At 44.7% G+C, this 15,000-nt stretch overlaps 1 pseudogene across 1 annotated transcript in view; it reads right to left on the bottom strand.

Moving 5' to 3' along the window:
• Positions 1-15,000, bottom strand: part of LOC308381370 (TGF-beta receptor type-2-like) — a 35,552-nt pseudogene that overhangs the window by 10,031 nt on the left and 10,521 nt on the right. Inside the window, exons 7-10 of the transcript XR_013969094.1 lie at positions 13,647-13,831; positions 7,282-7,610; positions 6,461-6,937; positions 3,605-3,746 (exon numbers count right to left, since the gene is read on the bottom strand). The product of XR_013969094.1 is annotated as a TGF-beta receptor type-2-like (transcript). The remainder of the gene's footprint in view (positions 1-3,604; positions 3,747-6,460; positions 6,938-7,281; positions 7,611-13,646; positions 13,832-15,000) is intronic.

The following is a 15,000-nucleotide window of genomic DNA, read 5'->3' as shown; positions in this document are numbered from 1 at the left end:
CAGGCAAACACTGGAAAAACAGCCGCGGACACAGAAAATAAACAGAGGCGCAGTCATGGATGGATGGATGAATGAAAGGATGTATAAATAAATGACTGGGGCTTTATAATCTATAGCATTTTCAGGGGTGTGTGTGTTTATATGTGTGTTTCACAACGTGCTTTTGAAAATCGTATGTCTTGCATGTTCCTGTTTGGGAGTCGGTGGCCGCAGCGCGGCTAAGTTAGGCCGATGGGTCTGGTCCAACAGTGCCTCCCGTAGCGTACGGCTATGTCTGCGCGCGGTCGGTGTGTGTGTGTGTGTGTGTGTGTGTGTGTGTGTGTGTGTGTGTGTGTGTGTGTGTGTGTGTGTGTGTGTGTGTGTGTGTGTGTGTGTGTGTGTGTGTGCGCGCGGTGTGGCCTGCTGCCCACAAGAACAAACGGCAACGACAGCTTGCATGCATTTTTGAGGGTCATTTGTTCACTGTTGTTTTCTCATTCACGGTTTCAAGCCAGCCTATTTAAAGGGCCCCGTTAGAGTGCAGGGATTAAAGCAAAAAAAAATCATCTGACTGAAAAAAAAAAAAAATCGGCCCTCATTTTGGGTCGTGGCTGCATACCGCCTCGATATTTGAACTTCACGTGGTCTATTATCACTTACTAGTTCAAAGCTAGGGCATAAAACCAATATTTTTTGCAAGACTTCACCATTCTTGTTAATGGGCTATAAATGACAAAATGATTTACTGAAATCCAGGGGCATTTAACAAAAAAATTGGGGACACTTTTAGAAACTTGTGAAATAACATTTAACCTTTGTTCAAAATAATAAACACACTTATTTAGGGTTACAGTATATGAATATGAACAATTGTCATCAAATGGCAATAATAAGACTATTAGGCATTAGTCTACAGATTCAAAGTGTTTTCTTAGATTTTTTGAACAAAAACCAAACAGACAACGTAAATTAGACAATCGTATTCTTCTTTCTTTGTGGTTATTAGTTGTTATAGTAACAACAACTAATACAATCTTTTTAAAGGTAAAAAAATGTTTTAAACAACTATTAACAATCGTTTTTGTTTCTTTGTTTTTTAATAATAATAACACATTATATTTATGGATTTTTGTGTTACCTTTATTCATGTACCTACCATAGTAGGCCTACAGGAAATACAGATTAGACTAGTTAGCTAGTTTGCAAGCAAGCCTTTGTAGCCAACGTACTATCAGAGATAGCTAACGTTAGCTAACTAACATTAAACTAGCTTAACCTAACTAAATCATTTCTAAAAGTATTATTACTAGTTATCATTCACCGTAGGTGATGCGTGTTGTTTGGCGCTTGGTGACGAAGTACCATGTATATCTGAACGTTTTCGCTCCCCTTGATGGAGCCAGTAGAAGAATTTACCTGTGCTGGTTTGACAACGATTTGGGCAACTCGTTGTCCATAATTCCGACATGCCTTGAAAACAAAACCGGGTCTTTTTATCAACGTCGTCGTCATCCTCCACCACAAGCCAATCTAGCTTTCATTTTTGACAGTCGCTGGGTGTGTGAATTTTATCTTTTACAACCTGAGATGGTGACAGAGACTGCGCTGGTCCTCATCTCTCCTCACTCTCGCAGTCACAGGTCTGATTAGGAAGCGCTCCAAATGTGTTTTGTTAGAACGTTTGTTTCTTCACGCAACAGTCAAGGCGAAAATCAAAACATTAAATGGCAACTGACCGGGTCATATAGGCTACAATGTTTTTGACACGTTCATTGAATAAGTATTACTCTCCTAGTAATTTTAGGGGCAAAATTATATTTCTTAGGGGTAGTTTTGCCCTTTGCTCTCGTGTATTTCCGACGCTGAAATGTGCAAATCATATCAGTGTCTCATTTTTGGCCTTATGCGAGCCGAGTTGACGGAAATCCGTCATAGCGACGGAAAACTTTAATCCATGAGAGTGTGTGTGTGTGTGTGTGTGTGTGTGTGTGTGTGTGTGTGTGTTGTGTGTGTGGTTGGGGGGGTGTTGGGGCAATGATCGCAAAAACAGGAAATGGTGGTGGGTCGGGCACAGGATCAGGCAGGCACTGAGAGGCGCTCAATCAGTGGCCTGACACAATGGAGACGGGCCTGTGTGTGTGTGTGTGTGTGTGTGTGTGTGTTTGTTAGTGAAGGCCCGTCACACACACAAACAAACAGCTCCTCAGAGACAGCCAGAGAGAGGTGTGTGTGTGTGTGTGTGTGTGTGTGTGTGTGTGTGTGTGTGTGTGTAACAAACAGCTCCTCAGAGACAGCCAGAGAGAGGTGTGTGTGTGTGTGTGTGTGTGTGTGTGTGTGTGTGTGTGTGTGTGTGTGTGTGTGTGTGTGTGTGTGTGTGTGTGTGTAACAAACACAAACAGCTCCTCAGAGACAGCCAGAGAGAGGAGGGGAAATGAAAACAAACCCCCGATGAAATATGGCCCATGTGGGCTGCCGTAGGTAATCAGCTCTTTTCTAGGATTCCCACACATATATAGGCCTGGGCACAGACAAACAGGAAGCAAGGGACATTAGGGACGCCAGGGGAGTCTACTCCTATTCCTATTCCTCCTCCTCCTATTCCTCCTCCTCTTCCTTATCCTACTCCTCCTCCTCCTACTACTCCTCCTCCTCCTCCTCCTTCTCCTACTACTCCTCTTCCTTCTGCTAATACTCCTCTTCCTCCTCCTTCTCCTACTACTCCTCTTCCTTCTGCTACTACTCCTCCTCCTCCTCCTTCTCCTACTACTCCTCTTCCTTCTGCTACTACTCCTCCTCCTACTCCTTCTCCTACTACTCCTCCTCCTCCTTCTCCTCTTCCTCCTACTCATCCTCTTCCTTCTCCTCCTCCTCTTTGTCATTCTCCTACTCCTCCTCCTCCTCCTCCTTCTCCTCCAACAGATAAATATCAGGGCAAACACCTTTGAGTAAACATGTTGAGAGCCAGTCAAAATCCACCCCCTTCCCCCACACACACACGTTCTTGATGTATTTCAATGGGAGTGTACATGAGCGAATGCGTATACCAGCCCACTATCTTGCCCCATTCTCTCTAACTAAACAAGCACTGATAATATGGAAGCATCCACAGTATAAACACAGATTGCAACTCTCACAGTGAGGTTTAGGCACACAACTGCTTGTTGGATGGATGGATGGGTAGACAAATAGATAGCCAGATAGATAGATAGATAGATAGATAGATAGATAGATAGATAGATAGATAGATAGATAGATAGATAGATAGATAGATAGATAGATAGATAGATAGATAGATAGATAGATAGATAGATAGCCAGATAGATAGATAGATAGATAGAAAGATAGATAGATAGATAGATAGATAGATAGATAGATAGATAGATAGATAGATAGATAGATAGATAGATAGATAGATAGATAGATAGATAGATAGATAGATAGATAGACAGACAGACAGCTAGATAAAGAAACATAGATAAACATATAGATAAATAGACAAATAGATAGACAGATAGACAGACAGACAGACAGACAGACAGACAGACAGACAGACAGACAGACAGACAGACAGACAGACACTTCATAGATCCTGGAGAATTAGGAAAACATTAGAACACGACCGTACCTCCTATGGCGTCGCAGCGTGAGGTGATCTCCCACAAGACCAGAGACATGGAGTAGACATCGGTCTGCTTGAAGGACTCCGTGTTCTCCAGGTTGATCCGGGACTCCAGCACCTCAGGGGCCATGTACCTGGCTGTTCCCACCTGTGTGATGGGGGGCGACAGTGGTACAGGAGGTAGAGAAGTCGTTTAGTAATAGGAAGGTTGCTAGTTCGATTCCCTGTCGAAGCGTCTTTGAGTGCAGTGTGCCATCAGTGTATAACGTTAAAAAAACTAAAATTAGTATACATCCTTGGAAGTCGCTTTGGAAATGGAAATGAGCCCTAGTGACTATGTTTATGGCAGAGATAGTGACACACACACACTCTTAATTCTATCTCTGCATTTTACCCATCCAGGGTAGGGATACACACAGTGAAGCACACAGTGAAGCACACTAACCCGGAGCAGTGAGCTGCCTTTGGCCGCGCACCGGTAGCAGTGATCGGGGTTAGGTGCCTTGCTCACTTCAGCCGTGGATGTGGGCATGGGAGAGCAGTGGTCTACCACTTCCCCCACTCACATTTTTCCTACTGGTCGGGGATCGAACCAGCCACCCTACGGTTTCCAGCCCGAAACCCTAACCAGTAGGCCACGGCTCCCTCTAGGTTGCTTTGGATAAAAGCGTCTTCTAAATGACTAAATGTAAATGTAAATGTGTAAGCACAACAGACATGCAGTGGCACTCTGTCAGAGACCAAGGTGTCTCACAGGATTCAGTAGCGACATACAAAAACATTCTGTAAATGTACCTTTAACGTGCTTTTTTACTAGGTTTAAATCGAGTTTATGAGATGTGTTTAAGAGCCGTTAAGTAGCCAAAATGTGAACACAAATAATGGCATTCTGTCGAGTGGAGAGGCTTAGAAGGCTCAACTCCCTTATCGATTTATCACTATACTTATCGGTTTAAGTATTCACACCTTGTGAGGTACGAAGCTTATTACAGGATTTAAGTACTTTAAGTAGCCCAGGGTGCTGCCAATGTCACATCATTGAGCCCCAGGACGAAGGCTTTTCACAAGTATACAGATTCAGTATAAATCATGATTAAGATCAAGCAAAATGTCAGGAACTGCTGCTGACAACCTTTCTGTTTGAACTAGTGCTTGAATTAGTACCTTGTGTTAATTTGCTTACTGTGGCTTTGTAAAATAGTTTTTGCTCAAAGGTGAAGGTCCAGTATTTAGCAGACGTTTGTATCCAAAGGGACTTACATAGACATCCGAGTAACTAAGTTGCCGGGGATCGAGCACGGCTTGACCACTTTGGAGCGAGCTGACGCTAACCACTATACCGCTAACGCCACTGAAGAGATGTAAGCCACTTTGTAAGTTGTATTGCAAGTCGCTTTGGATAAAAAGCGAATGAATGACTATAAATCCAAATGTGATGAACTCTCACCTGCCCACTTTTGACCAGATCGTTAAGTTATGTGATGTTATATCTACATTACCCACACTCCAACACTGCAACAGCACTACATTACCCACACTCCACCACTGCAACAGCACTACATTACCCACACTCCACCACTGCAACATCACTACATTACCCACACTCCACCACTGCAACATCACTACATTACCCACACTCCACCACTGCAACATCACTACATTACCCACACTTCACCACTGCAACATCACTACATTACCCACACTCCACCACTGCAACATCACTACATTACCCCTTTGGATAGAAAGCAAATTAATGACTATAAAGGCAAATGTGGTGAACACTCACCTGCCCACTGTTGGCTAGATCGTTAAGTTATGTGATGTTATATCATGTGGAGTACTTATATGTTATGTTATGTCTTGTTATGTTATGGTACTGTGGTACGGTGTCTCTGTCCTAAAAATTTCAGTGCCCTGTCCGACTCTGTTGTTCTGTGCATCTGACAATAAAAGACTTGACTTGACTTGAAGTTGTATTCCAAGTTGTATTGCAAGTCCCTGTATTGAATGAACTCTCACCTACCCACACTCCACCACTGCAACATCACTACATTACCCACACTCCACCACTGCAACAGCACTACATTACCCACACTCCACCACTGCAACATCACTACATTACCCACACTCCACCACTGCAACATCACTACAATACCCACACTCCACCACTGCAACAGCACTACATTACCCCTTTGGACAGAAAGCAAATTAATGACTATAAAAGGCAAATGTGGTGAACACTCACCTGCCTACTGTTGGCTAGATTGTTAAGTTATGTGATGTTATATCGTGTGGAGTACTTATATGTTATGTTATGTCTTGTTATGTTATGGTACTGTGGTACGGTGTCTCTGTCCTAAAAATTTCAGTGCCCAGTCCGACTCGGTTGTTCTGTGCATCTGACAATAAAAGACTTGACTTGACTTGAAGTTGTATTCCAAGTTGTATTGCAAGTCCCTTTGGATAGAAAGCAAATGAATGACTATAAATTTGTAAATCTCTGTATTTCTGTATTTCTTATTCTGTGTACTGGTGTTGTATATATTGTATATAAGTATATATATATATTCTGTTATGCTGTGTGCTGTTGCTGTATATATTGTATGATAATATATACATAGGTACTTTAATATATTCCACGGCGCTTTGTTGCACACTTAATATTAATATATGTTTTATGCTATTCCTACTGTTTTTTAGATATGCAATATTGTTGTGTTGTATGTTGTTGTTGTGTTATACTATGTTGTCTCTCGTCGCACCAACAGGAGAAGCACTCCAAATTTCGTTGTATGTAAATACAATGACAATACAGGCTTCACTATCTATCTATTTCTAAATGCAAATGTGATGAGCTCTCACCTGCCCACTGTTGGCCAGTTCGTCCACGGACAGCGAGTTGTCGAGCCGCAGCCCCAGGCCGAAGTCACAGAGGCAGCACGTGAGGTCCCCCTTCACCAGGATGTTGGAGCTCTTCAGGTCCCGGTGAACGATGGGCACCTTGGGCCTCCCGCAGAGCGTCCGGTCGCTGTGCAGGTGTGCCACCCCGTGCGCCAGCGAGCTGCCCAGCGTTCGCAGGTCGCCCCAGGCGACCACGTGGCGCGCCAGGTACTCCTGGAGGTTGCCCAGCGGGTGGTACGCTGTGATGAGCCAGTACTGCTTCTCCAGCTTGCGTTCCTCGGCGGTGAGGAAGAGGAGCACGTTGTCATGGCGCAGGTCGGCGTCCGAGAAGATGTCCTTCTCGTTCTTCCAAGACAGGTACTCCTCGCTGAGGAAGATCTTGATGGCGACGGTCTGGAAGGGCTCGCCGGTGGCCGAGGCGCCCTGCTTTAACTTGGCCTTTGATAGTATCAGGAATTAAAGGGTTAGTTTATTAAACGTATTCCATAGTCAGTAATTATATCTCATCTTTAATGGTAATTGTAAGGTCTTAAGTCTTGTTCTCTCTCCTCTGATAGGCATCATTGCAAGAATAAACAACCTGAGCATTGAAATTCCATCACTTTGACTGAGTCTCTGATAATTGGGATAAATTCATATCCTTTTAACACACACACACACACGCACACGCACACGCACACACACTCGCACACGCACACACACACTCACACACACGCACACGCACACGCACACGCACACGCACACGCACACGCACACACACACTCACACACACATCCTTTTACCTTGTAGACCTCGGCGAAGCGGCCCTTGCCAACCTGGGCGTCCAGCTCGATGGGCAGGAGCTCGTTGTTGTGGTTGAGGCTGTTGGCCAGCGTGGAGCTGCTGTCGGAGTGGTCGTCGTCCAGCATGATGGCGTGCACGTCGCTGAAGTCCGGAGCCCGCCCGCCCTTGCGCCTGGCCCGGGCCCCTTGGGCCGTCTTCCAGAGCTTGCGCTGCCTGCCGACGCGGTAGAGGTAGAAGCTGACGATCACCAGCATGGCCAAACCCAGCAGAGGAACCAGGCTGACCAGGATCACAAAGAGAACCTGGAAGTCCTTTTCTTTGTTGACGTCTGAGTAGAGAGGGTTGGGAGTTGAGGGAGAAACAAAATGACAAAAGAGGAGAATATGAAAAACCTTGCTGGAAGTCCTTTTCTTTGTTGAAGTCTGAGTAGAGAGGGGGGTAGGGAGTTGAGTGTAAATATTCTTAATTCTTATATTTTCAAACAAAAAACACATGAGCTCAGTCAAGTATTTATTCTTTCATGGATTCATTCATTTGCTTAATGGTAAGGAATTCAACAAGGATGAGGCTATTGCAGTCTGAGTAGAGGGGACGGGAGTTGAGTGTGAAAATGAGAAGAAGAGAGATGGGGAAAGAGTTGAGGGAGAAACAAAATGATAAAAGAGGAGAATCTGAAAACCCTTGTTGACAGCTTGAACAAACACACACACACACACACACACACACACACACACACACACACACACACACGCACAGACAGTCACACACACACACACACACACACACACACACACACACACACACACACACACACACACACACACACACACACACCTGATTGTGTCCCCCACACTGTGACGTGTTGTTTCCGCCTGTCAGGCATCAGATGTTTCAATATTCTTATATTTTCTACAAAAACACATGAGCTCATTCAAGTATTTATTGAGGCTCACACTAGCTCACTGGTCCTTGGGAAACAGTAACACACACACACACACACACACACACACACACACACACACACACACACACACACACACACACATACACATACACAGTAACCCCTCAAGAAACTTGCAAGAAAGTTTATTTGCATGTCAATGCTTCTTGTGTGTTTTGGGGCTAGATTTCTACTTCAGGTCGTATCTGTCTGTCTGACTCACAATACAAGATCTGTAGACTTCCTTATAAACATTCCAGAGATATTTTTTTTTAAACTTCGGTAGCTTACAAAACACACACACACACACACACACACACATACACACACACACACACACACACACACACAAACACACCAGACACACACAAAAACACACACACACACACATACCACACACACACATTCTTACTGTCTGTGTCATAATCGTGTTTGTTAACACCCAGACTTCAGAGCAAGCTTACTACTGCAAAGTAATATATAACATATGTCTGTGAGTTATGTTCGCCTTCACAATATCCTACCAGTAAGCAGACAAACTTTAATGACACAGGAAGAGCCAGATGTGACATAAGAACCTGATGGAAATTCAGGTCTCTCGAAAACACTTTCGCTTCGAGTAAGACCACAGTGCTTGGTCAAGATACAAAGTCAGCACTATGTTGCTTTCGGTTCCTCTTTTTAGAGAGCATGTATTAAACAGACGCTTATTGCAGTAAAATACCTGTTTCTGAATACAAGTTCAGGAAAGGGATGTTGCCAACGCGGGACATCTAATGCGGAATTGTTGAAATAGAAACTTGACTAGACGAATGTATGTGGCTCAGCATGGCACACAAACATTTACACAAACACACACACAAACACACAGACACACACACACACACCATTAGACAATATCTTTTTTAAGACATGATTGGTCTGGAATGGTTTCGTGTGTATAACTGTATCTAGCGTGTAAAAGTGTAAAGGGTAAAAGTGATGTATGCAGGTACAAACAAATAAAATACCAACAATTTAAAAGCACAGCACATTTTCCCCAAAGCAAACACAGGTCGACTGCTAGCTTGCAATGCTGTTCACTATACCAACCTAGGGCAGAAAAAGGGGAAGCGGCTATAAATGAAGTATTCACACATATCTGTAGCAATAGTATTTGTGATACCAATCTTATTCCCACTGAATTTCATAGTAATAGTGACTTTGAAGAAGAAAAAAAGGTAAGTCTTTTGTCTTTTCCTGTCAAAAAGGCACCAAAGAAAAACACATCCACACCCACACTGCCGTGTGTTTGTACAGCTTTTAAACTCGGAGTGCAGAACGCCGTCCTGTCGACTAACACGCAGACTGAGGAACGTAGCACTTCACTGTGGAATGTCAATACGCCTTTCCAAAACTAGCATTGCCCTAGCGCTCGTTAGCGGAGTACAACGGCCTTCTTCTTCTGCGCTCCACGGGAGTCAACAAGTCTGCTCTCGCCTCTCCGTTTAAGGACTAAAGAGGGCCGTGTCTTCAACCGGCCGATGTCCTCATCAAAAAGGACAGCTGCACAACAGATCGAGTATATCGTGTGTGCGACAAAGAGTTACGTCTCCTGTTGTTGCAAGAAGTCGCTGCAATAACGGCATTAATGTAAAACAAATGCGACACAGTGTTTGGTGCATGTGTGTGCTCTCCTGGGGGTCGAGGGCTTGTACATGGCTTGTTAACACGTTGTCTGGTAAGGAAAACACACTGAGATATAATCAGATTGTGACGTGTGTGTGAGTTTGTGAGTGTGTGTGTGTGTGTGTATGTGTGTGTGATATAAGCAGACTGTGTTGCAAGACAGAAGGAGGGAGAAAGGGGGAAGAAAGAAGGGGGGGGGGTGGAGTGGGGCGTAGCAGACACATGACGTGTGTGTGTGTGTGTGTGTGTGTGTGTGTGTGTGTGTGTGTGTGTGTGTGTGCTGCCATCATGCTTTAAACAGACAGGAAACCACATGTCTGCACACTCTTAGCTCTCTCTCAGAGCCATCGCCAGCCAGCAGCATATAACAGCGAGAGAGAGAGAGAGAGAGAGAGGGAGCGAGAGAGAGAGAGAGAGGGAAGGAGAGAGAGATGAAAGGCAGAGAGTGAGAGAGTGAGGGAGGGAGAGAGAGAGAAAGATGAGAGGGAGAGAGATAGAGTGAGAGAGAGAGTGAGAGACAGAGAGATAAGAAAATGAGAAGGAGAGACAGAGACAGAGAAAGATGAGAGGGAGAGAGATAGAGAGAGACAGAGCGATAGACAGAGAGATAAGAAAAAGAGAAGGAGAGAGAGAGAGAGTGAGGGTAAGAGAGATGAGAGAGAGACAACGGGAGAGAGACAGAGAGCGAGAGACAGAGAGATAAGAAAATAAGAAGGAGAGAGAGAGAGAGTGAGGGTAAGAGAGATGAGAGAGAGACAACGGGAGAGAGACAGAGAGCGAGAGACAGAGAGATAAGAAAATAAGAAGGAGAGAGAAGGGGAAAGAGATGAGAGGGAGAAACGAAATGATAAAAGAGGAGAATATGAAAACCCTTGTTGACAGCTTGCACAAACTGTGTGCAGTGTCTGAACGTCTCCCCCGCACACACACACACACACACACACACACACACACTGTGACGTGTTGTTTCCGCCCGCTCAGGCATCAGATGTTTGTTTAGGCTCCTATTTACACCTGCTGGTGGTTTTCTGGTCACAGAGGCCCTATTCATGTCTGTGTGTGGGTGTGTGTGTGTGTGTGTGTGTGTGTGTGTGTGTTTGAGGCCCTATTCATGTCTGTTTTGGGGATGGCAGAGGACGAACCAGGAAAGGGGTGGTTGCTGTCTTGTCATCGGCTGCACGTTGAGCAGCTAACACGTGTGTGCCGTTCCATCCCCCCCCCACACACACACACACCCCCAGCAAGAGGTGTGTGCTGTCCCCCCCCCCACACACACACACCCCCAGCAAGAGGTGTGTGCTGTTCCACCCCCCCACCCCCACCCCTGCCCCTGCCCCCTCAGCAAGAGGTGTGTGTATGTGTAGGAAATGTTTTTCCATGACGCCGTTGGGTACAGACAGATGCTTTCAATTTTGGTGACTGCGCAGAGCCAGGTCACGGAAATGTAACTGGCTGCTCCTGCTGCTGTTCTGACTGGGGATGCTGTCGAAGTCTAAATACATTTTCATTCCAGCACTGCGACCTGAGTAAGGTTGAGATGCGCCCGTGTGTGTGTGTGTGTGTGTGTGTGTGTGTGTGTGAGTCTCTAGACGAAACAGCTGCCCAACAGTTCCCTCTCTGCTTCTTGTTTCACTGAGGCCCTAACAAAGCTCCAGTGGATGCGGGGGTGTTGTCTGTTTAAGCACTACGACAGGAGTGAGAGGGCGGTTGTGTGTGTGTGTGTGTGTGTGTGTGTGTGTGTGTGTCTGTTTAAGCACTACGACAGGAGTGAGAGGGTGGTTGGTAAAGGATATCTTAACAGCTGTGCTGTGACCCCAAAAAGTTTCCCAACCCCATGAGCATATTATCAGACTGCTTTTGTACAGCAGTTCTCCTACTGACTAATTGAGTTTGAAAAACGCCAGATTGTGTTGAGGTGTGTGTGTGTGTGTGTGTGTGTGTGTGTGTGTGTGTGTGTATGTGTGTGTGTGTGTGTGTGTGTGTGTGTGTGTGTGTTTTCAATCGGTTATTTCTATTATGTTTATTCCTTTTACGACCCCGAAAATAGTTCCACAGTTCCCAGCGTCAAGTGTTGCCAAGCAATGAATACGGTAACTCTGCAGCCAAGCTGTGAGAGTGTGTGTGTGTGTATGTGTGTGTGTGTGTGTGTCTGTGTGTGTGTGTCTGTGTGTGTGTGTGTGTGTGTGTGTGTGTGTGTGTGTGTGTGTGTGTGTGTGTGTATGTGTTTGAGTGAGAGAACCTATAATTTAGAACACATTGTTGTCGTCACATTACATGTTAATTTGTACATTGCCCCTACTCAATTGGCTCCCTTTTCTCTCTCTCGATAACTGTGAAATGTAATGCTATAAAAATTGCTGCCTGCTATTCTGATCTCTCGCTTTGAATGAATGTTCACGTCCTTCAATTCAATGGTTGAAGTATTTCAAACATGGAGTGATAACTAGCGGTGAACAGTCCGAGCGGAGGCTGTTCAAGGACATCCTCACTCATGGAATGCCTCTTGAACTGAGTATCAAATGCTGAGGGGAAGACCTCCTCATGTATGGTTCATATGTGAGTATAAAAAAAAAAGTAGTTTCACCTAGAAAATGATAGTAACTGTTCACATGATCAGTGTCCTGCAGTTTAAAATGGCCGATTCCAAGTCCCTGAATGCCCTCTGGATTGATACATTACCCAAGTAAACCACAATCTTGGGTTGTATAAATAAATCGTTCAACTGGATCTAAGTGTTGTATAAAACAGTTTGACATCGCCAATAACACACGGGACCTCCAGACACACGTGTGTGTGTGTGTGTGTGTGTGTGAGTGTGTGTGGTGTGTGTGTGTGTGTGTGTGTGTGTGTGTGTGTGTGAGACACATGGTAGTCCATCTACAGTTAATGGGTTATAATGTTTCCTGCACTGCCAATGATTATGAATTAAAACACGCTGAAAGATTGAGTTTTTCTGGTCGCAAATTCGTTTTCTAGGCGTGTTTTCTGGTCCCAAATTCGTTTTCTAGGCGTGTTTTCTGGTCCCAAATTAGTTTTCGAGGCGTGTTTTCTGGTCGCAAATTAGTTTTTCTAGACCTCTTGCTTAGGCGTGTGTTCTTTATCAAGCCCTGAAACGTATCCCCAAACCCAGGCGGAAGAGAGGGTTAAGTGGGGAAGAGAAGGGTCTAAATGATTGGAACATGACCATGCAAGTAAACTGTTTGCATCTTTCTCAAACACACGGCAACCTCCACTCCCCAACCACCCGCCCGCTCACACACACACACCCTCTCACACACACACACACACACACACACACACACACACACACACACACACACAAACACAGACTTACACACACACACACAAACACACACACACACACACACACACACACACACACACACACACACTCATTCACCACACACACAAACACAGACTTACACACACACACACAAACACACACACACACACACACACACACACACACACACACATACCACACACACAAACACAGACTTTTGCGCACACACACACACACACACACACACACACACACACACACACACACACACACACACACACAAACAAACACACACACACACACACACACACACACACAAACACAGACTTACACACACACACATTCACCACACACACAAACACAGACTTACACACACACACATTTTCCACACACACAAACACAGACTTACACACACTCACGCACACACACACACACACACACACACACACACACACACACACTCCTCCACTTACAGAAGAAGACGTGGTCGTTGCACTCGTCCTCTGAGCAGGAGCACATGTAGAGCTGGGAGCCCTGGCTCTTTCTCTCCTTCATCTCACACTTGCTGTTGTTGTAGTCCTCCAGCAGGACCCCGTGGAGCCTGTGGGCCGGGTTGTGGCAGAACGTGTCCATGGTGATGTTATCATCTTTCCTCCTCCTGGAAACGGGCACCATGGCAACAAGTGAATATATATTTACATATAACATTACGTAGAGAGTTTATATACAGTACCAGTCAGAAGTTTGGACACACAGCTTTTTCTTTACTTTTATTATTTTCTACATGGTAGATAACCCTTTTTTTGTTCAGTACATCATTCCATATGTGTTCTTTCGTAGTTTAAACTTTTTCAGTATTAATCTACAAAAGTAAAAAAAAACGCTTCTCAAAAAATGTAAAGGTGTGTCCAAACTTTTGACTGGTACTGTATATGGAGGGCATTTAGTTGGATTTCCCCTTTGAAGCAAAACTATGCAGGAATTGACTTTTTGAGGGTATGTGTTCCTCGGCAACTATAAAGTTGATATCATTTTTCCAGGTTCTTCGTTCATGTTGGCATGACTACCATCACACTACTCCTAACAGAGAACAACAGTCCTGCGGATCAACTTGCGGAGCCAGCTCTAACTAGGCTGAGATCATAGGCCATGGATCCGGACAGAACAAGAGCTTGAATGCGCTCGCTTTAATGGAAACCCTTAGTTAAACTTTAGCGTCTGCTTAATGACTACATGTGAAACACAGAGATAATATCTAACAGATCGCACATAAAAAAAAAAAGAAAAACTAGTTTTCAGACTAGGGAATGAAAACGGGCCAAAATGCGGGCTTCTAAATAGCTAACCCTAGAACGCAGTGATCCATGAAAAATGCTATAGTCACTCTTCCCCTAGCACTGGGTTATTTCCCTACACCCTCTAACTAAAGGTTCCTAGTGCCTTTGGCAAAACATTCACAGGCAACGGATGGGACGAACTGACCCTGTGAAGAGTTCATATTGTGCAGACAGAGACATGGAAAAGTACGCTCAGTTTCAGTTCAGGCATGGCGGGTTTTGTGTAGCATCCTAACTGACCCCCAGGATTCTTTCTATTCTTAGAGTCAGACATTGCCATTTTTTGCTCACTCTCTCTCTCTCTCTCTCTCTCTCTCTCTCTCTTTCTCTCTGTGGCCCCGTTTGAGGTTTGCTTGAGGTTTCCCCAGAATGTATTTTTCAAAGACGTATGGGTGACTTCAGCCTATGCACACAGCAAGAATGGGAAAGTCTTAAAACCAACTTCATTTCCATCTCTTTTGTAAAAAGACTTACTTAGAAAACTGAGAAT

This window comes from Sprattus sprattus (assembly GCF_963457725.1).
Source record: "Sprattus sprattus genome assembly, chromosome: 20".
NCBI classification, from domain to species: Eukaryota; Metazoa; Chordata; class Actinopteri; order Clupeiformes; family Clupeidae; genus Sprattus; species Sprattus sprattus.
Note: the sequence above shows the minus strand (reverse complement) of the source record. Positions and strands in the feature narration are given on the sequence as shown.